At 40.8% G+C, this 23,740-nt stretch overlaps 1 protein-coding gene across 1 annotated transcript in view; it reads right to left on the bottom strand.

Annotated features, from left to right (window-relative positions):
- DDX10 (DEAD-box helicase 10) overlaps positions 1-23,740 on the bottom strand; it is a 151,909-nt gene that overhangs the window by 12,938 nt on the left and 115,231 nt on the right. The gene's annotated exons all lie outside the window — the stretch shown is intronic.

Below are 23,740 nucleotides of genomic sequence, written 5' to 3'. Positions count from 1 at the left end.
AAGGACGCAAGAGGAGCAAAGTGGCTATGGGCTCCTCCCCAAGAGACCTCACGTTTGCACCAAGCCATTGTTCAGTTTGGTGCTACAGCCTCCATCCTGCTCATTCACATAGCACTAAACCATGGTTTAGCAATGTGTGCAAACCAGCCCATTATGTATTCACCGCTACTCCCCTTGGGATCCTTGAAAAGACAATATGTTTGTCCAAATCTACCACTAATAGTTATGATGGGCACTTTGCTAGCATACTCTAATGTTAAAAAGAAGAGTATTTCCCCTACATCTCTTAATATTTAAACAACATTTTTTCTTACAATAATTATCTCTTTTCAGTTACCTTAATCTCTGATTACAAGATCTTTTTTTTTTTTAGAAAACTTCATTTCAATCAACTTGTTTTTATTTGCTAGTTTTCTATCCTTGCAAAGAAGCCCAACAAAATAGCAAGACAGTACAATAAAAATGTGTTATTCCCTCTATTAACTGCTTCTATGTTATTATGAACAAGCAGAGCCAACAATACAGTAATTTTGTGCTTTTCTTGCAAAGTTCCTCTGGTTGACCTTTGGAGTCATGGAGAGTGCAAGGGGACATGGAGGTGAATTATGGTTTTGACACCCCTGCAAGAGTCCCCTTATTGCTTCCCAAAAAAACTCTTGTGCTATTTTAAAGGTCATAGAAAAAGAGGAGGAGGAGGAGGAAATCATATTTATTATAAAAAGCCAATATATAAAGTTGGGTGGGGGGCAGTTAAGCCTGGAACGTTCACTCTCAACAAACAACAATAAACCATGGCTCCTAATGATCAATAAAACCAAGAGATAGATTCACTTTACACAGTAAACTACCAAAAAGAGAGGGAGGGAGGAGTGGGGGCAGGGGAACAAAACAGACAGATGCCTTGCTGAGGGCAGCTTGACAGATTGGTTGCTTGGTCTTTTTCCTTCTTCCCTACCAACCGTAGAGGTGCATGTGTGAAGTACAACACCACAGCTAATTTTGTCACCCGGCATTCTGGTTACAGTGCAGGTGCAAAGCAAGCGAAGGCATCTGCTTTCCCACTGGTGTGACGAAGTGTCACGCTTCCTACGTCCACCTCACCACAAAACGCAGAGAGAGTTTAAAAAGAAAAGAAAGAGCAATGTGCAAAGAGGGAAATGCACCCAAGACAGAACTCTGCAGACAGAACGACAAAGATTTATAGAGGTGAGATATTCGTTCACCTCAAAGTCACTTCTGTTGAATGAATCTTTTGCCAAACAGAACACAACAAGAGGGAAAGATACTGTCTGAAATATGGTGGGTTTAGTATGGCGGGTGCTTTATGGCTGTGTAACCTATAGTTCAGCCTTCACCAACATATGCTCACCAGACGTTTGGGGGTAAAGCTTCCATCAGGCCCAGCCAGGACAGTCCTATTGTGTTGGCAGAGGCTACTACAGTAGAAAAAGACTTTTGTATTTATTCTGTTTTACTCCATATTGCTGTTTCTTTACATCTGATGATCATCACCATCATCATCATCTGTATGGCATAAGCCCCCTGCCCCCCCCATGGTTTTTCAAGATTGCTCTGAGTAGGTTTTAGTTGCCCTCTGTGATGCTATCACAATATCACTACATGACCCTTGTGACTAGACCAGGAAGCATTGACCTTGCTCTAAATCAGTGTTTCCCAAGCATGGGTCTCCAGCTGTTTTTGAACTACAATTCCCATCATCCCTGGACCACTGGTCCTGCTAGCTGGGGGTGATGGGAGCTTTAGTCCAAAAACAGCTAGTTGGGAAACACTGCTCTAAATAATCTTTGCTTGCCCTCAGCGACATTAGTAACAGCCAACTGTGATGAGCATGTCACCAAATAATTCCTGACTGGCTGGGATCACTGCTGGAAGACAAAAGAACCCCTAAAGCTGATAGGGGAAGCAGGGAGGACTGATGTGTGTGAGCATTTATCTATTTTAAGGTGTTTTTTTATAATAAAAAAATTGGAGACACTATTCCAGTATCTTCAGGAAGCATTGCTTTCGGTCAAAAAATTCAGATAGCTGAAAAGCCATTGCAGGTCTCTTCAATAAAGAGTTGACAAAATACTTTTATTGTGCAATTCAGAACCTTTGCAATGTTGACATCCTGTTTTGAAAACTAATTTGCACTGACTTCAGTGGAATCTACGTTCAAATAAACATGATCAGAGTAATAAGTCTAAGCTTTATGAGGACCTTCCTAATCTATTGTATAACAAAATACAGGATGCTGAAAAACAAAGCTCTCTCTTCTCTATGCCTCATTCTGATGAGATTCAGTAAGATTAAGGAAACACAAAGTATGACAAAACTGACAAGTAAAGACATGGAAACAAAATGCAGAAAGAAATTATCTTCCTTTTAAGGCAGAAAAGCACAACCACCCAGAGCCTAAATCTTTCTTATTCTTATTCTTCTTCCATGTTACACAAAATGTACTTGACGTGCCTACATTCTCTTATCTCACACTCCTTTTTGTCACTTCCAAGGTTCACGGCAGTCACGGCTGTCAGCCCATGTACAGAACGTAATTCTCAAAAGTAGTCTCTTGTGTTCAAACATTTCAACACATCAGCCTCCTTCAGGGAACTCAATATCTGCCCCCTGGGGAAATGTGTGCACAAGAGAAATGGGTTTATATAACTTTTATGGAACTTCTCAGTAACTTTGCTTACATTGCAGTTGGAAGGAAAACGATGCAGAAGGTGCTACATTTCCCTCTCTTTTTCAGTGCTAAGAAAACCCATTAAAGAATACTATATGGATAAACAATATCTGAGAAGAGCTACTTTTAAAAGGACTTATGTTAGCTGGTCGATACATTTTTTAAACCGCTTTGTTTCCTTATACAATAAATTCCCTATGCCATATGACAAACTTACAGCTCTCATCAATTGCAAAAGGTGATGTGTATCTTTGAAACCCTAAACAGTTTGCATACCAAACACCTGCAGTAGTGCCTATTCCCAAATCAACTTTCTTATATTCTAATATCTTCTGCCATGGCGGTTCTCCATGTATCTTGTTCCTCAGATTGATTTGTGCCCTGATTATTCTCCAAAGAGGTTTATTTAGCACCAGTGTTGCAATAGTTTAGATACAGGCAAAATATTTTTCTTTATCTGGATATTTCAATAGATTTTAATTCACTGCATCTGACAAAATCTTAATCTGCTTTTAAGGTTTTATTCTCACGCTTTTATCCTTATTTTGTGTCCGGCACATTAATCAACGTTCTTGTGTTTTACACAGCTGAGTTTTATTTTCAAGAGATATGTAGTTTTCGAGACCCCTTGTGACTTGGAAAATACACTTGACTTTTCAAAGTCCTTAAACCAAGGAAAATAAATTCAATTAAAAAAAACCCTCAATAACATAAAGTTTAAATATTTAATTTCACACTATGGTTTTGACCTTTGGGATTGAAAAATGAGGGTTCTCCCCGTCTGTGCCCGCACTCCTCCTATGTCGGCTCTGAACATAAAATAAGGATGGCTCATCACAGATACTGAAAATGTCACACGCAACATGAAATTTAAAGTTTAGTGTGGCAAGCTATGTGTTATATACTGGAGGTCCCAAAACATTTTTCCCCAAGAGATTTTGGAAGTAATAAACTAAGCTCCTGAATATTCAAACAGCACACTCCCAGATACTGATTCGTTATGGGCCGGTGTCATGGCGCCTAACCTCAGTAGGGGCTGCAATACCATAAGGATATAGGGTAGAGGCTACTCCATACAGGGCAGAACCTTCAGTATGTTCTCCCATATCCTTACCCTTGTCCTCGGACTCAGAATACGAGTCCCCAACAGCACCTGAGCCTCCCCAACCTTGCAGGAGCTGATGGGTACAAAACCAGGTACGTGTCACTTAAAACACACAGCTGGTTCCTGCAACTAGGCAATGTCAACAACAACACATCCCTTGTCAGTGAAGCAATATCTCTTTACAGCTGCACTGGGGAAAGGTCTTAGCACAGCTTTGCCTGCAACGGTCCCAGGTTTAGCCCCTGACATCTTCACGTAGGGCTGGGAACACACTTTTCTCTGCAGAGCTGCTGCTAGTCAGTCTGGACAATACTGAGCTGTATGGGCCAAAGGCCCAACTCAGTGTAAAGCAACTTCCTATGTTAGCAGGAGAAAGAGTTCCAACCAGCAGGACCCACAAGGAACTTCCGCTGGTTTTGACTTAATAAGACATATGCTTAAAAAGATGCGACCTGACAGGTAACCCTGTCTGCCCAGAAGACATTCAAGGCATCCACTTCCCCTGCAGCCTACAAACCTCAGCAGAACAAAATCTTCAAAAATTGAGCCAAAGACATCTGGAGGATATAGTAATTTATAATTCTGAATATACAGGTGTTCCCCCCTTTTACACGTGATCAACTCGCACGCAACCGTGTATATGCACAGCACCAGGAAATAAATTGTTACACGCCTGTATAACAAGAGTATCTGTTTTACCATGGAGAAAAACAAGCTGACAAGATCAACCCTCAGAACATATTCGGACAAACATTCCTGTATCTGATATATGGTATGTGTGAGATCAAAGTCTTTGGTTTGAGTATGACCTTCCTGAATCCCCAATAAGAAATGTGTGAGCAGGGAGCATTGCTCACAGGGTTCCCTAAATGTTTCCATGGAATGCACTTGCCAGGACCACTTTAGCTTGAAAACCAAGCCCTCCATGGTTGTTCACAGCAACCATTGAAACGTCCCATTTGTGATTCCTCTAACAACCGTGGTAAACTCTCATTTAGAGGTCATATTGCATTTTTTCAGCCAGTATACAAACTGCTGCCAGAAAGCTGTTTTTGTGCATAGCATAGTCCACATATTACAGTTCTCCATGCAAATATGACCTTCTTGTAACGTGTAACCTGTCCCCACATTTACAGAAGGTCACTTTCACCTCTCTCTTTTTAATGCAGGTATTAAAGTTGTCTCTGCAGAATACGGTAGTCTATGAAACACCAATTTTTCATCTGCTAGCACAGTACGTTTCCAAGCTGCTCATTCATTTGTCTCTTTATTACAGGAATACTTGACAAATCCTTATACTGTGTAAAGAGTGTAACTTATCTACAGCAAGCAAGATGAAATACATTCTGTGATTGATGACTTGTGTCTAGCTTTCATAAAAATAGGAAACAAGGCTTCTCAACTCCTAGAAGATTACATTTGGGGACAATGCGGATAAGAGTGATCAAACCAAAGGGCTGTTGAGGCTGCAGTTATTAATGCTATATATTATACTTCAAGTGTTATGCAATTGAAACATCTTAAATTAATTTAGTGAAAAGCAATGATATCTGATACAAGACTTTGTTTGTTTTATTGTTCATATCCCTTCCCTGTAGTTATCTGTCAAGCGTGCCAGGGAAATCTCTCACAGATGGAAAACGAGTAAATATTTGTCTCAATTTGGTAGGGGAAATGGAAAATGCAAACTATTATGTACCAGTCTGGCCTCTACCATTCTTTGGCCATCAGACCAGAGATCCAGTGAGTGTGATCTGTGTTAAACCAGCACAGGTGGCATTTCCCCCCAGGTTGGAATTATGCCTGCGGAAGAGCCAGGAGTGAAACTTTGTTTTTCTTTAGAGTCAACTTATGACTCTACAGTAGGCTTGCATTTGTTTGTGCTCAGCAAAGAATGGTAACACACATAAGTATGATAACATGTGTAAAGCTTGGTTTCTGGAGATAAACTCCATCTAAATGAGATGTCTCCAACCTATTCAGCTGTTTGTTGCTTTTGGCTCTTGTTGCTTTTTTAAAAAATCTCAGTCATTTCCTGAAATATCTAGGTTGGACTACTTGTATAAGTGTGGGCATTACTAGCTAACAAGTAGCTTTGTTCTGAGTAATTGAGCGCAGAATTCTTTTCTTTTCTTATTTTACCAAAATGAAATAGCATTTCCAAAAAGTTATTATCCATGCAGGAAAGAAAATACCGAGGTAAAAAACCTAACCATTTGTGGTTTACATGAGAACTCAACTGTAATCTCCAAAAGGCAGGAGGATAGCATGAAATTATGATATATATATATATCCACCTAATTAATTCTCAGTATTAATCTGGATTTTACCATTAACTCAGATCTTATCACGTAGTGACTCCTTACTGCAGTTGAAAAGTGAGAGGCAGCCGAAACTGGAAAAAGACCAAACAAAACCCATCCTGAATGTTATCTTACATCGCTTTTTACTGTTGTTGTTCAACCCAAAGAAACAGTGTAGAGATTCAGCGACAGCTGGGGGGGGGGAAAGGACAATTTAATAAGTGTCTGGGAGATTTAGATTTCCCAACAGAAAGTCACTTGGGAATTGAACCACATTTCAACACTGACTTGTTAAAGTCATCTCAAACATTTCTTACTTGAAAAGGGTATATGTGGGCTGATACAGGGCTGTCAAAAAAAAAGAAAAAGAAAAAGATGCCCAAAGTGGAAGTAAACAACAGCTTGGTTCTCTTGAGTGTGGGATGAAATGATCATGGAATAGCTAACACCAGTGCTATTTTTCTAGAAAAAGAGGTGCTGGAGCTCACCATGAACCTTGTTCTCTTAGAATGACAATAGCGCCCACCTGAGAGGTGTTGGAGCAGTGCTCTGGTGAGCTAAGCTGAAAAAGCCTATTTAAGATTTTAAAAAAAAGTTAAGCAAGCAAAGAACTCTTCCCCTCCCACAAAATGGGAAATCTTCAGTATGGATCTTCTGAATAATCCAATACCTACCCAAAGCAATATTTATATATTGTGACAAAGTAAAGAGCCGAGGCAAAACTTTCTTTTGAGTTGTGTTTTCATCATCAGTTACTGAATGCCTATGATTCTGTTAATAACTATTCACTGAAAAAATATCTTTTTTTCCCCTCCTTTAAAAGTTAACTTTCTAAAACTGGATGATTTACTGAAATTTATCTTGGAACTGCATGGGCAAACACATTTGGGTGCTTAAACTAGATTATCAACTAGCCATGATAGCTATGCTCTCTACCTCTACGGTCGGAGGCAGTAGGGGGAGAGTGCGCTTGTGCTCCAGTCCTGCTTATGGGTTTCCTACAGGCATCTGGTTGGCCACAGGGTGCTGGACTAGATGGGCCAATGGCCTGATCCAGCAGCCTCTTATTATGTTCTTAACTAGTTACAAGAACAGATGCTGCTGTATGAACAACAGACTTGGCCTCTACAGCAGGGATCAGCAAACTTTTTCAGCCGTGGGCCGGTCCACCGTCCCTCAGAACATGTGGTGGGCCGGACTATATTTGAAGAAAAAAATGAACGAATTCCTATGCCCCACAAATAACCCAGAGATGCACTTTAAATAAAAGCACGCATTCTACTCATGTAAAAACACACTGATTCCCGGACTGTCTGCGGGCCGGATTGAGAAGGCGATTGGGCCGCATCCAGCCCACGGGCCTTAGGTTGCCTACCCCTGTTCTAGAGGGATGTTTCTGCAACTTTAGCATGCCTGATACATTGGGCTAATAATAATAATAATAATAATAATAATAATAATAATAATAATAATAATAAAATTATTGTGCACCTGGAGGTCTCCCTCAACTCAATGGCTCTATTTGTTTGCACTGCGAAGTCAAAGTGAATGGTTTAATTAAACTATAATGTGACACAAACCACAAGTACATGCAACAAAAGTGCTTCCATTTTGCTCCTCTCTTCATTCAACCAGCAACAACAAACCATGTGTCTTAGCCCGCACTCCTAGTTTGTTTCTTTCCAAACAAACCACAATGTGAAGCCAAGGTATGTTCTTGGCTTCCTGCATACAGCTTGGGTAGATCATGGTTGCAACAGACCACACACATTGGCTTAAACTTACATGCAAATGTGATTATCATTTTTAGTTCAATTTATTAACTGCCCATCATCTTAAGGTCCCAGGGCAGGTTACAACAATATAAAATACAACATTAAAAACAGTTTTAAGAAACACAACATTACTAAACATGCGACTGTGAAAATTGGGATGGTTCCTGAAAATATACAGCTCATGTGTTAATGCCCAGGGTAAAGAGATACGGTAAGTCTTCAGCATTTTTAAAAAATATAGTGAAGTTGCCAGTTGCACCTCTGTGGGGAGGAAGTTCTATAATTTAGGGGCGGCCACAGATAATGTTTCTGAGGGGGTGCAACTACCAAGAGAACTCCCTCTGCCAATCTTAGCACCCAAGAGAAAAATAGGGCCAAAGCACTGTGCTGACTGCTACTAGCTGAGAAAGACTGGCAGAGTCAACAAGATGGCATGGCAGCAGAAGTCCCTTTCATGCATTAATCATACGCTGAAAGAGGCTAGTCATCTAGTCCAACCCCCTACAATGCAGGAATCTTTTGCCCAAAGTGGGGCTTGAGTCCATGGCCCTGAGACTAAGAGTCTCGTGCTCTTCTGACTGAACTATCCCAGCAGCCTTCATATTATGCTGCACTGGGATAAATAGTAAATAGGAGCTTGTAGCTCCTCTATCTATACTTTCGTAAGACGTCCTGCCATATTGCTACATATAAGAAGCTTGATAAAGACACAGAACTGTGGTCATATCTCATTTTCCCTGCATTATTTTTCAAACTGGATTTTTTTTATAGCACTGTTAAGAATATGGTATGTTTGTATTTGGAGAATAAGCAACTTTCCCTCTCCAGGATAATCATTATGTCAATTTCTCATACTCCCTCTCTATCCCCCAACCTTTTTCAACCTCAAAACTTGCATTAGTTTGCATAAGAAATACTAGGGAAGATTTTGATTTGCCAAAGGATGTTTTATTTGGCGTCTACATATCCAAATTGCAGGCTGTAAGGTCTGGAAATAATGAGAACTGAAATGAAATAACCTTCCTGCATTTTAAACATGGCCACTGAACTTAAGCAAATACTAAATTGGGGGTAAATATTTATCCCTGGCTCTGGCTCCTTTTACGTAGCAGCAATTCCGATGCCTGGAATAAAGTTGAGAACGTTTTAAAGAGGAGAATGTTTTAAAGATAACTTGTAATTTTATAAAGATGTGCACTATGCAAAAATAAACACCTTGGAATAAATCTGGTGAGCTTTTATCACCTGTTGTTCAGTCGTTCAGTCGTGTCCGACTCTTCGTGACCCCATGGACCAGAGCACGCCAGGCACGCCTATCCTTCACTGCCTCTCGCAGTTTGGCCAAACTCATGTTAGTAGCTTCGAGAACACTGTCCAACCATCTCATCCTCTGTCGTCCCCTTCTCCTTGTGCCCTCCATCTTTCCCAACATCAGGGTCTTTTCTAGGGAGTCTTCTCTTCTTATGAGGTGGCCAAAGTACTGGAGCCTCAACTTCAGGATCTGTCCTTCCAGTGAGCACTCAGGGCTGATTTATTTAAGGATGGATAAGTTTGATCTTTTTGCAGTCCATGGGACTCTCAAGAGTCTCCTCCAACACCATAATTCAAAAGAGTCTCCTCCAGCACCATAATTCAAAAGCATCAATTCTACACCTAACCAGTCTTAAATCTCTTCTTCAGGCACTGAAGAAACCAAACAGCAAGCCCTCGCCTTTGAAAATCTCCGCTTCATTTAAAAAGGAAAGGGGGGGATTGTCTCTCACATATGATTATTCAATGATCATTATAACAGCTGTGTGTACCAATAATTAATTCCTCCCCTGAAATCACGCTTGAAGCACATAACATATTTAGGCCATACGTCCAGATTTTCCTGGATACTACTGGGATTTCAAAGGCGGAATTGACGTCCAGGTGGAATTTCAGAAAGGTGGCACCTCGTCCTGGATCTTAGGCAAGTCAATCAAAAAACAGTGGGGGGGGGGTTTGGGGGGGAGCACAACAATTTTGGTGGTTTCCTTTAAAAAAAACCAACCTATTACTTTTTGAAATATGGCAACCCTAACTTATTGGGCTCAATTTCACGTGTAAGGGTCCCCCCATAATTTTGTTTGATATGTATTTGGTATAACGTTCATGAAATGAAGTACTAACAAGAATTCATTCAAAGCAATAGCAAGCTATTACTCGACTTTGGAACCCATTTTTAAAAGAAAAGCCTGACTAGCTTTTCAGACCCCTTTTAATTGAATAACTTTCTAAAGAAATGCCTGAAGCAACTAATATTATAATCAAAGTCTTGGTTGTTCTGTTATCTTTTACTCCATGAAGACCCATTTATCCTAAATAGAACCCCATAAGGCAGACATGTATGTACTAAATACTTTTTAAAAATATGATTCCACTGAGATCCTAAGATGAAATTTTGCAGGTAGTTCTTAGAAATATTAAATAATCAATAGCATTTTTGGATTTTTAAAAATCATATTAATTTTTGATCACTTTTAAAATTTTATAACTTAAATTTAAAATTTGGTGTAAGTTCATTATGTGACATATCATATGAAAGGCCATGAAGTCCTAAAGAGATTGGTGTTTTTAGTTTTGACGTATCCTAAACATGGGCTGAGCTTTTAAGGTTTTTGCATAGGTAGACCAAAATTGTCATTTAAAAAAAAAATCAAACTCTCATAACTCAAAAACGGGATGACATTAAAAAAATTAGATTTGAACTTAGTTTTGATCATTCAACAAGTGTACAAAATATTAAGAAAATCGGATCACATGAAGTAAAAAAAGTTGGATCACTTGATATGGAATGACTGAATAGAGGAAATTGCAAGCACTGTACTTGTGAGAGAAAACTCTCCCTTTCCCCAAATATGCTAGGCAACACAGTCTTCACTGAAAGGTATTCCCTCCCCACTGTGAGGACATAATTGTGCTACTGTTACATAAAAATACAGAGTACTCTATGAACCAAAACAAAAAAGAACCTCATTATACCATTATGATCCATCAGTACTTTGTAATAAAATATTTCATGCCCAGCCTTCACCAATGAACTGCCTTTCAGACGTTTTGTAGTACAACTCTCTATTGGCCTGTCAGCATAGCCTTGCCACAAAATCCTTAAAGACCATAATATTTTTAGAAGGACCCCCCCCCCCCCCAGAAAACTACTGCAAATACATCAAGTCGCTGGAGTCAAAGTAACTTGTGTACCTTTCTCCTTGTTCAGAATATCTTTGTGGCAAAATGAACACTTTAAGTGATCAGTCGTAAAAAAAAAATATAAAAGAACCAGTCAGTTTGCTCACACATGAAAAATGGCCTCTTGCTGTAATCTAATGAACATCTATCTCCGCTACCCCTGAATGCAAGAAACTCATCCCGGTGCCACACAATTTTTATTTCAGCAACTCAGAGACTTGCAATTAAAAAAGATATGAGGTTTTAATAGCAATTTCTCTCAATGGTAATTTTATTCTAATAGATATGCTCAGACAGACTGACCCAAGTATCCACCTTGTATAAAATTAACTAATATGGTGCACTAAATCAGAAGAATTAACTATCATGGTGCAGTAAATGAGAAGAGGTTTTATAGCAGTGTAACTAGATTTGATCTACGGCATTTACCTGTTGGGAATCAAATTATTTTTGCCAGGAACTGTGTTTCTTTATTGTTTTTAATTAACAGTTATTTTATTATTCAACTTGCTTGGGTGCTTTCTATTAGTGTCTGCATAACAAAAGTCACACATTTATTTTGTCAGGAGGAGGACAGTTTGCTATTTTTTAGTTGCACTTTCCTTAATTATGTGCTAACAACATTGCATAAGAAGATGGAAAGATTTTAAAGTATATTCTCTTCATTGGAAATGCATGATTTTCAGAGAGAGGATAAGCACAACGTTGTTGAAAACACCCCCTATGTTGATACAGAAAAGTCTGGTTTTACAATTACTATTCATACCAAGCAATGATTTTTCTTAATCTTATATTTAGACTTAAGGGCAATCACAAAATGATAAGAGAAAAACCTTGGAAATCTCACTTCAACGTGAGCACTTTCATATTCCATCTATTTTTTTCTTTAGGAGGTGGTTCAACTGCTGTGTGCCATTTCAACCCTCCACACACCCAAATCTCCACTCTTGTTGGTTGTTTTTAATGTGGGATAATTCACTAAAATGGCATTTGAGGTCAATTAGATGTCAATGAAAGTGCATAGGGGGGAAATTAGAACAGAAAACAACCTAGGCAAGGTTTCATTGAAAGGGTCTAAATAATTTCAGCCTACAACACAGCAGCTCATAAAAACACAAGAAGTTGCCATAATTATACTGAGTAGGACCATTGAGTGAATAGGCAATCACTGCAAGTTCAGACAACATGAGCATATATATAAAATTTGGGTTTTTGATGCCAATATGCATCACATTACACTTGCTTAAACTGAATTGCATTTTCCGTTTTACTGCACGTTTACCATTTTTTGGAAAGAGCCTTTCGATGTGCCTCATTATCCTTTTTTTAAAACCACCATGAGCAACCACCTCACTGCTTACCCCTAACTCTAGATCATTTATGAAAAAGTTAGAATGGATAGATCCCAATGCCAATTCTTGGGGGACTCCACTTCCTGCTTCCCTGCATTGGGAGAGATGCCCCAACACCTGTGGATGCAGATGGCTGTACAACTGGCAAAGCCGGGTATCCCAGGTATTATTTAGTTCTACAATTACATAGGAAATGGAATGGAGGCCTGTGATCAAATATTCTCCCACATACGCCAAAGAAATGGGCAGAAATCCCTATGATATATAAAACCAGTCACTTCAGCAGGCAGAGAAAGAAAGTTTGCAGGAGGTCCTTCAGCCAATCGGAAGCCGTGCCTTGGTTCCTGAACGTTTTGGAAGTCAAACGGACTTCAGGAATGAATTCCGTTCGACTTCCGAGGTACCACTGTGCTACATTTTGAATCGTTCAGTTGCATTTCCCTCAATAAACCCTGGGGTCTTTATAAGTTCTGTTTCCATCTGTATACTGATTTCCATGAAATGTGAACCCCACAAGGCTTGGAAACATGACCACTCAAAATAATATCCAACCCACAGCTCCAACAAACACTACAATGATTTTTTTATACGCTATTAGAGCTGCATCCAGGGCCATCTGAACCGTTGGTGCTAAGGGTGCATGGCACCCGGGCCCTGGGCTCTCAGGGGTGCCAGGTCGAGAGTCCGGGGCCGAGCATTGGAGTCTGGGGAAGAGCCGCTGACAGCCGAGAGAAGAGAGCCCATCGGAGCGCCGCAGGCTCTTCTGCTGTGAGCGGCTCTTCCCCGGACTCCAACACTTGCCCCCGAACTTATGCCGAGCCACCCACAGAAGAGCCCACAGCACTCCAACGGGCTCTGCTCCGCTCGGCTGTCGGCTCTTCCCCAGCTGCATGGCGGCTAACTGTTTCGGAGCTGCGCCTGTGTAACATTGTGGGTGCTGCATGATGCATCCTGTTGCATGCACCGAGCTGCGGGTTCCTTTGCTGGCTTTTCTGCTGTCGGCGCACGCTCCCAGCGCCGCCCAACGTGGGGTGCCAGCGCAGAACGACGGGGAATGCAAGTGGCAGAGGAGAAAACATCTCTCGATGGGATCCACCACACACCGACAGCACCTATGGCAGCAACAAATCCCGCCAAATATGAGCGCGCAGATACTGTCCGGAGATCTTTCCTCCACTGACACACTAAATCAGAGCTTTCCAAACTTTTCATGCTGATGACACACTTTTTAGACATGCATCATTTTGCGACACAGTAATTCAGTTTTACTGGCAAACCAGAGGTAGAACTAAGCCCTTTCCCGCCTCAGGAGCAGTGTGGGGAGCATTTGCGCGACACACCTAGACACTGCAGCCGACACACTAACGTATCGTGACACAGTTTGGAAAGTTCTGCACTAAATCATCAGTAATCCAAGGAGAAGAGAAACAGATTTAATAAGAACAGTGAGGTGCATGACTGTTCTGGTACACGTGAATGTACTGAACACACGTAATGTGCGCACAAATAAACAAAGATTTGCAGACCTGATAAGCAAAGCAGTCGGTGATGTTTACTGAACATCACCAGCACCAAACTTTATTAACCATGTATGCCCAAGATACCTCGATATCTGTCTACCTTATTGGTTGCGTCACACAGATTCGCATTTGTTAGAGCCAGATTTAATGTGTTCCCCTCAAATGTTCTAAGCAATAGATTTTCTAACGGTAAAACCTCTGTTTTATGCGCATGTGATAACAAATCAATAGAATCCCTTTACCATATCTTGTTAATTTGCCCTTTATACATTGTTCCCCGATCAAGGATTCTGAGTTCAATCATTCTGGAAATTGTTGCTAAACCACCTGAATTGCATCTAGCTTATCTACTCCAGGACATTGACTCTTATAGAACATTTCAGGTTGCCAGATTCCTGATTTCAGTTCTTTCATATAAAAGACTTCATGGAATGCTTCATGACTATTAAAAATCTAGCAAACTCTATGCTCCATCCTTATCTTTAAGGCCATAATACGGTACATCTAGAGATTGTAAGTAATGCGAAGGAGATTATGCGTTGGAATATTTTAGTTGATATTTTAGAATGTAAAATGCTGTTTTTATTTATTGGTTTGTTTTTCCTTGTGGGGTTATAGCCGAATAAAGTATTATCTATCTATCTATTAACCAAGCCACACTCTTCCTCAGAGGCTTAGCAAACAGAAATGTATGCTGGTAAAAGCACTCTCAGGCATCACCTCTCCCATTCTGCAAACACCAAAGCCCAGAGTTCCCAAGGACCCAGTGACATTGAAAACCGTAATGTGTGGATTAATAACGTGAGAGATTCAGCCCTAGCTTCGTAGCGACGGGTTTCCACAATAACCACTGCTCATTTTTCAAGCTCCGTTAACATGCTATAGCAATTGATGTGAACACAACCTGCCCCCTCAAAAAATGTGTTGCCAGGTTGCATCTGTAGCACCATTTTGTGACTTGTGAAATAGGAGTCTATAGCACATGTATATATGCGAAGACTCCATATTGTACTGCCATTAAAAAAAATTATCTCTCCGTGCGCACCCCCACCCCATCCAGTCACTTAGCAGATAAAATGCAAGCCTGGGGTGCAGGGAGAGAGACACCTTATAGTTCAACTAGGCTATTAGCTGGTTTGATGTAGCAGACAGGAGTTGCATCAGTATAGAGGTGAGAATTGCCTTTCCGCTCCATTCCTTCCTTCCCATTTCATTGTCAATAGCACGCAACTCAAACATTGTAATTAAACCCACAGAAGCTGGCCTAGTAAAAAGTTGCTATCACATTAGCTATACTTTTCTTCATGAACAGCAAAACATTAAAGCCAAACACAGCACATTTTTAAAAGGTTTCTGAATAGATTTTATGAGCAGTAACATTTGTAATTGGACAGACTGTCTGAGTTTTTGCTGGATAGTTTTTTTTGGGTTTTTTTTAAAATCACAATGCAGTCATCAGCAGAGTAGCCAACACTGTCTGGCTAGCTACCAACATCCAGATTTTAATATGAATGGTTTATGACTCAACCACACTGGCTAATTGTTTTATTTTTATATTTATTTTTAGACCTGCAGGATTATGCAAGATGGTGTATTTCACCCTTTATTAGTTACAGTAAAAAGCGACAAATATTAACAGCTTACACAATGGCAGTCTCCGTTCATAACTTATCCTAATTTTCATATGGTGACATAGCCAATATTGTGTAGCAATTACCTAGTCAGTCTCTAAGACTAGGAACAGAGGTGGTCCAGACAAAGGACAAGATTGGGTGTGGGTGTGGGTGGGTGGGTGTGCGCGCGCGCGCGCGCGCGCACACACACACACACACACACACACACACACACACACACACACACATCCATGTACAGAAATTGACCAGACTTGCAGTTAAACCTTATTTGAACACTGGAGATATGATAGATCTTTCATTGCACTCGAGGGAGATTACCTCCTTAGCTTGGGGCAGGGTCGGGGTCCCGCAAGTCTGAGGGACAAATGTGGCCCCTCCAGGTCTATCTGGCCCTCAACACTTTTCCTAGATTACCATTCCTCTTCCCAGGCCACATCCCTAACTGGTTCTGCTTCATACCCATTAGCTCTGCTGGCTGCGGTTGAAGGGAACTGGAGTCCAACAGTACCTGGAGGGCCATAGGTTCCTCATGCCTGGCTTAAGTGATAAACACGACCAAGTTGTATAGGAACACTGGGAGAGAATTATCTCTGGTTAAACATTGCATTAGTCTGTAACAGTGCTCATTTGTCTTTTTATCTCCTATATGCAGATAAAAATCTTCTGTCAAATTTACTAGTTAGCTTATATGAAGAGATATCATGCCAAGAATTTTGAATTATTTTGATACCGTCTCAGACCATTCTAACATTTATACAGGTTTGCATTTATCTTCTTAATTCCCTTCTGTATTCCTACCAAGATGGCTTTCAGAAATTTAATTCACCAGAAAGACTGACAGTCAAATGCAATTAGCAATGTGCAAGAATATGAAAAATATTAAGTGAAGGTTACTTGGAAAGGCAATGTTTAATTAATGGCACTGGGAATTGTCTTTCAAATGCATATGAAAAAATACAAGATAGCATATTTTCCTGAGCAGACTTGGAACTATATGGCCTTTTCATGCATTTCTTATAAAGAAGTCATATCCCAGACCCTTTGAATCTTAGTTGATTAACTCTGCAGGGCAGACTTTCAGTTAGGACAAAACTGTTTTAAGCAGCACATTGCAAATAAAATAAAACGGATCTTTAAATCATTTTCAACCACCAACAGTACATGTACGTAAAGAGAACCACCCAAACTCTGCCACCACCATTAGGCCATATTTCTTTAACTTCAAAAATATTCTGTTTTATGCCCCAAAACAACTTCAGTGGCAACAGATCAACCTGGGGGGAAAGGCGGCTGTAGCTCAATCCCTGTCATCTCTAGGAAATTGCTGGGGGAAGTCCCTGCTGAAAACCCCAGAGACCTGCTGCTCATCAGTGTAGATCTTACTAAATTAGATGTACCAATGGACTGACTTCATATAAGGCAGCTTCCTATACCCTTAAGGGCAATAAAGATGACACAGGACAGCATTCATTGCAGCTCTGTGTATCAAGAGGGAACTGGGCAGGTAAGAACCAGAAAAGCCAAAGTATTTATCTGCCTCAAACCATGAAAGGAAAGTGGGGAATCTCTCTCCAACCAATTTTATTTCATACATTTCACTTTTCCCTCCTTCATTGGAGGTTTTTTAAACAGAGGTTGGATGGGCATCTGTCAGGGATGTTGGACTGGATGAGCCTTTGTGTCCCTTCTGATGCTACAATTCTACAATTCTATGATACACCATATGGCGTATCCATTCTATGAAAAGCAGAAAAGGTTACAATAGTTTAAACTTGTAAAATGTGTGTTAGTGAGTCATAGGCATCACCTGACAAAACTAAGTTCTACACAAATACTTATTTTTAGTTTTGAGTAGCATTAGCAATTCCAAATTGTGGAAACCGGGGAACTTTGCATTTTTATTTTTAGTTGTTTCCTATCATGACGGTATGTGACTCTATTTAAGGATATTGCTCACCTCAAGGGAAAGTGCCTCCACCAAGCTGCATGTGTGTTATGTTGCTCATGCACATCGCCTTAGTGAACTTGGGAACACCAGAAAGGAGAGGTTTTCTCCTTGGCGGCTCTCATATTTTGAGTGGGATAATATTGTGAAAAGGTCTACTTATGTTGAGTGCTGAAAGAAAGACTCTACAGTGGTACCTCGGGTTACAGATGCTTCAGGTTACAGACTCCGCTAACCTAGAAATAGCACCTCGGGTTAAGAAATTTGCTTCAGGATGAGAACAGGAATTGTGCCGCGGTGGCACAGTGGCAGCGGGAGGCCCCATTAGCTAAAGTGGTACCTCAGGTTAAGAACAGTTTCAGGTTAAGAACGGACCTCCAGAACGAATTAAGTTCTTAACCCGAGGTACCAGTGTATATGGAAATTATTTCAAAGGCATCTCCTCTATATGTAAATGAGAAAGCACTCAATATTACGTGACAAAGAGACGCAAGGGGGGCTGGTTTTAAGAATAAAACAACAGTGTAAGTAACACTCTATACAGCTGGTTCAGTGGTCACATTTGCACCACTGTTTAGGAAGCATATTAAGAAGCATCAGTGGAAGACATTATTTTTGTTCCGGGCTGAGCATGTACTCATCAGTACCTGTATAACAACAACAACAACAACAACAACAACAACAACAACAACAACAACAACAACAGACAGTATTCAACAAAATAATTGTGTGAGTGGGACCTGAAAACAACTCAGATGTCCAAGGCAATGGTAAACAGGTGCATCTTCAGCTTAAGGTGGAAACTATATAATGAAGGTGTGAGACATATGTACCATTGTAGGGAAGGAATTCCACAACCTAGGAGATTCCACTCCCTAGCTGCTGCCATTCCTGAACATCTGGTGGTAGTGGAAGTGCCAAGAGAGCTCAGCTCCCTCTACTAATGTTAGGATAATCTTCACCTTCCTGAGCTACTATTTTGCCCTTGGCTCTAACTGGTGGATCTCAGGATCCGATTGGTTTTTTTCAAAAGTAGATCCTGTAAGCCCCAAATCTGCCTACTCGTGTTTTAGAATGCAGGAACCACCATGATGTGCTAGGTAGAGGCTCCACCACAAAACGGTTAATACAGAATGTGTGCCCTGAATGCAGAATGTTTGAAGAGCCCCAGCCAATTTCAACAGGCCTACTCTGCCTGCATATCTTATTTTTATTTACGTGGCCCTGACATGGAGATGAGAGCAAAAGCCGCCAGCCAACCAGCCCACTGGGTGGGGGGCTTAATTATTGTTGGGGTGATCAGTATCAGAAAGAGCCAACTTAAGATCCATTTTCTCCAATCTTGAACTGATGCAGGTTTCAGCTACATATCATAAGCCAGAAGGCACCCCAGCTGCGTTAAATCTGCAGGCTAAGGAAGAGAGCAATCAAAAGCATATCTTCAGAGAGGAGAAATACAAAACATGCAAGTGACACATTATCTTTAGAAATTCTAATCGTAAGTCAAGAAAAACATGACAGGGCAGCAGAACTCTTCCATCTGTTCCCTCCTAAAAGGGCTGATGGGGTGTTTGTGAGGTAATTGAGTTTTGTAAGGTAGCAAGTCATCTACAAATTTAATATAACAACTGAGACTGTTCCATTTGGAAGCATATGGCTGTTTAATCAAAAACAAAAAAAGTTGTGACTCAAAGCAGTTTAGCTGCTTAGAAATGTATTTGAAGGAAACCAAACAGCCAGGGGTATTATGTTTCCAAATAAGCAGATGCCACTTTTCCATTGAAAAACAAATAGTACGTCAGTGAACTCTGCTATATATTCTGACTCCGAGGGAAAACCAAGGGGGTGGGGGTTCCCTGCTAAGATTGCTTACAAACTACATTCATTACCCTCCCCTGCAAAAAATGAAAAATGATGGTGGAGGTTTGGATTACAGGTTACTGGTTGTAGACTGGCAGGTATTATGCTTTGGCCTACCCTCAAAATTTGTCTACTATTACTACTATCCAAATGCCTAGTGGTCAGTGTGTGGAAGATGGGCCTGTACATTGGGTTGTAAGCGTTTGTGGCAATTCCTTGCAGAATCTGGACGTGGGGGGAGGGACCACACACGACCAAAACAGCTAATGTCGAGGGTGAACAGCAAAAATCGCCCTCACTGCAAATGTCCCCCATTTAAAAGGCACAGAAAGGGGAATTTAAAAACAATAGTTGTACGTTCCCCCCCCCATATTGCGCAATCAACATTCATTACTGAGAAAATGATACTGCGTGAGAGCTTTTAAAAATAAACTTAATGTTCTTTATGGATTTCCACCTCAAAGAGCAGCTAAATGGTAGATCGACTGTATAAGCATGAGTTGACTCAGGCTACAATTAGTGATCATTCTTTCTTGTCTATAGGTGATCTTTGCTGACACAACTTCAAACGGTCCTGCACAAACAACCAGTCATTTATGTCAAAGAAGCTCACAAGAGTACCGTATTTAATGTTGTTGCAGTAAAAATATGCAAAAAACTTCGCCATTCATAAGGAAAGGAGATGGGCAGGAAGACCGCTGAAAACAGAATGGAACACCCAGTGAAAAGCTCACAAACGGCAGAATGAGGGGCCAAGGAAGGCCTTACCTCAATCCCACTTCATATGTCATGCTTACACCCATTACAGCTTAAGATGATTTACCTCTTCAAGGAGCTCTGCACCAAGCAGTGAGCACCACAGCCTTAGAAGAACATGTAAAAAATTATTCAGCTGTTGAATATTCAAGTTGGGATCTGAAATGTTTCTGAGGCATTTTATACCAACTAGAAGAAGGGAGGCGATGGCTGGTTTTACTGGGTACTAATTATAATTGTAAGTTTCTTTTTTGTTATAAAAACACTGCTTTAAAAATCTGCCTTCATCACAATTTGTAGTTTATTAAGGAGTCATTTTATGCACCATTCACTTTTATGGTGGGGGGGGGAAGCTCCCACCCCACTTTACAAGCTGAAGCAGGACAGTCTAGAATGAGCTCACCATATAATTCTGCTGATTGTATAGCTCACCTCTGAAAGGAAAGAATGTCTCAAGAAAAAGCATGAGAGAGAGAGAGAGAGAGAGAGAGAACACACACTGATGGATAGGACAAAAGAGGTCCAAAAACCCAAAAGGTTTTGGTGAGTGTTACATACTGTAGGTGAAATGGAAGTTTTGAGTAACAGGTTACAGTGCAAACCTAACCGTAACTACTCAGAAGTAACTCCTACTGAATTCAATGGGGCTTACTCCCAGGTAAGTGGTGTTAAGATTGCAACCTTAATAAATTTTCAACAAAATCTTTTCAGGGTTTCCCAAGTTCTGGTTCTTTTGTTCTATACTTAGGCACCAAACCACTGTGATTAAACCACCAAGCAGTTGTGTACCAATTCTTCTTGAATGGGGCATAATGGTGAAGAAACAAGGGTGTTTTGTGCTTTCAAAATCTTTGAAAAACCCTAACATATTTCAAAAGGAGAAGCTTAATGGTTCAGCAGCAAACCCTTCCAGCAGCTGGAATCTTAATGATCCTCACAGTCTCAATTAAATTGAATAATCGTTCCTAAAATAATTAACCAACACAGAGACAATGTTTTTCTGATTGCTGATTGTAACTATTATTACTTTTTCTGAGGCATCGATGATGGCATAGGGAGGCGTGCTGGCAGTAGGTCACGTAGAAATGTAAGCCACAAACAACTGTGGGGTAGGAGGAAAAAGAGCAGTTAAGTGGAGTGTTCTGCTTTAAAACTTGAAGGCTCTTTGATCTACAAAACTGCTGAACGCAGCCAAAGAAAAATAGCTAGAGAGGAGAGATAGTGAGGCTCATTCAAGGCAAGTTAATTCTCAAATCCTCTCTTGGACTTCACTGAAAGATTTAGAGCTCGGATTCTTAAAGGCTGCTAAATAAAGTTCCCCCAAACACTGCTTTGCTCAACAGCCACAGATCTGACCAGCGGCTGGAGAGAGCAGGAGAGAAGGGCCTTGCTCCTTCAAGGACAAGACCACTTTCAGCCCTTTTCAGACAACCTTAATTGGGAGTACTGAACTATGGCAACCATCATGTTGTGTACCAATTCTGTGTACATCATGGCAACCAGACTCACCAACAACCTACATGCATTCAGCTATCTGTGTAAACAAGGAATGGGAAATCTGTGCCTCTGTCACATCCCCCCCCCAATGTTGCTGGACTCAATACTTGACCAATGCTATGTACTTGCTGTGGCTGATGCAAGTTGGGGGTCACAGGTCTCCCATTCTCTTAAGAAGAAGAGTTTGGATTTGATATCCTGTTTTATCACTACGCAAAGGAATCTCAAAGTGGCTAACATTCTCCTTTCCCTTCCTCCCCCACAACAAACACTCTGTGAGGTGAGTGGGGCTGAGAGACTTCAAAGAAGTGTGACTAGCCCAAGGTCACCCAGCAGCTGCATGTGGAGGGGGGGGGGCGCGAACCCGGTTCCCCAGATTACGAGTCTACCGCTCTTGACCACTAAACCACACTGGCTCTCTTAAACAGAATCTACATATGCATACACGCATAGGATCAGCAGGGACATTTCAATAGAAGCTTGTTGGTCAGGGCTAACAGCCATGATCATCACACCCACCCACATTAGCCGTCTGAAATGGGCTAATGACAACTAGGACCTCTCTCCCTTCATTCCAGCAGATTTGCCTCAATTTGGTGTCATTAAGATAATTCCCCACCCCAAGCAAAATGGAAGATAATGCATTTAGAGTTGTGGCATGGCGAGGCTCCCCCTTTCTTCCAACTCTTTTTTCCATAAAATAATAAAATAAAATCATTTTCAAAGCTGCTGGATTTGTATCCAAAGTACTGCTATATCAATGCTTTGCCAAAGCAAGGATTTTTGCTTGCACAATGGAATGTTCTTCCCCTTTCCTTCCTTCAAATTTTCCAACCCTCTGGAGCAGATTTGGAGAGGGTGCAGGGCATGCACAAGGGTGTATGTGAACAGTCCTGTCCTGCTACACAAGTGGAAATCCTTGTACTGACAGGATACCACACATGATTGCCACTGTGGAGCTTTGGTCACTATCATTATTTCTGGACACTAGAACCTTCCCATCCAAAACAATTTCAGAACATGAATTGTGAGCCCCTGGAGCAGAATCAAAATGGCTTCCCCCAGTTTTCTACCTGTAAACTGGTGGTGATCATTTTGACCCAAGCCAACCGCCTTCCCATTCATTCCTTCGATCCTTGAGCAGAAGTGGGTAGGGGCAGTGTAGACTATGTCCAAACAGAACTTGTTATGATCAGGGAAGAAGACCTTAAACCTTCCATGTGAGAGATGGACTACTACAAAGCAGCCCTGAAGGTTGGTAGCCAATGCTGGAAGCCTTTGACATGTGAGTTTGATTAACTTTTAAAGCACACACATACACACAGTAGTTTCTCAGGCCAATGAGTACTGAAAATTAAAAAAGAAGCCACTTGAGACAGTTGTGTCCTCCTAAATTAATGACATAACCAAACAAGAACCAGGAATATTGATTTGCATGGATAAACCGTGAACACTAAGTGGCAGGTAATAAATTAAGAAATGCTTTTGAAATGGGCAATGTAACAAAGAGCATGGGGGGGAATAGTAATAGCTTGATGAAAAGGGACATAATAATATTTGAAAGATCTGGAATATAAGATTAGGTCACTTCATTCATATTCTACCAAATGAAAAAGAGGCTGAAAAAGTCATTGTTTTCAGTGGGGGGAGCTGGTGTAGGATAATGGCTTGAGCTATGATTCAGTAAGTCATAGAATCATAGAATTGGAAGAGACCACAAGGGCCATCCAGTCCAACCCCCTGCCAAGTCCTTGGTTTTGAAATCACAGTTTCTATTAACGCATTCAGCATCAAGCCTAACTCAGGCTCACACTTTCAGTAAGAACCCCAATTACACAACACTAGGGTTTCGGCAACTAGCCAAACTTTACAGGTTGTTCTAAGGAATGCAACATGATAATGAATGCAAAATGCTTTAACTATTGAAATTTTTTGAGCATCAGAGAGAAGCCCTATTGCATATCCTAGCAATATCAAAAAACCAAGCTAAGTTTGATGTAAATTGTGTGAGTGCAATTGATGTGACTGGTTTTTAAACTTTAAATAGCAGCTGCAGGGGCAGAAAGGTTAAGCTTTTCCCTACCCTTTCTC

The sequence above is a fragment of the Lacerta agilis genome, chromosome 4, assembly GCF_009819535.1.
Source record: "Lacerta agilis isolate rLacAgi1 chromosome 4, rLacAgi1.pri, whole genome shotgun sequence".
NCBI classification, from domain to species: domain Eukaryota; kingdom Metazoa; phylum Chordata; class Lepidosauria; order Squamata; family Lacertidae; genus Lacerta; species Lacerta agilis.
This window is presented reverse-complemented; position numbering and strand designations above follow the sequence as displayed.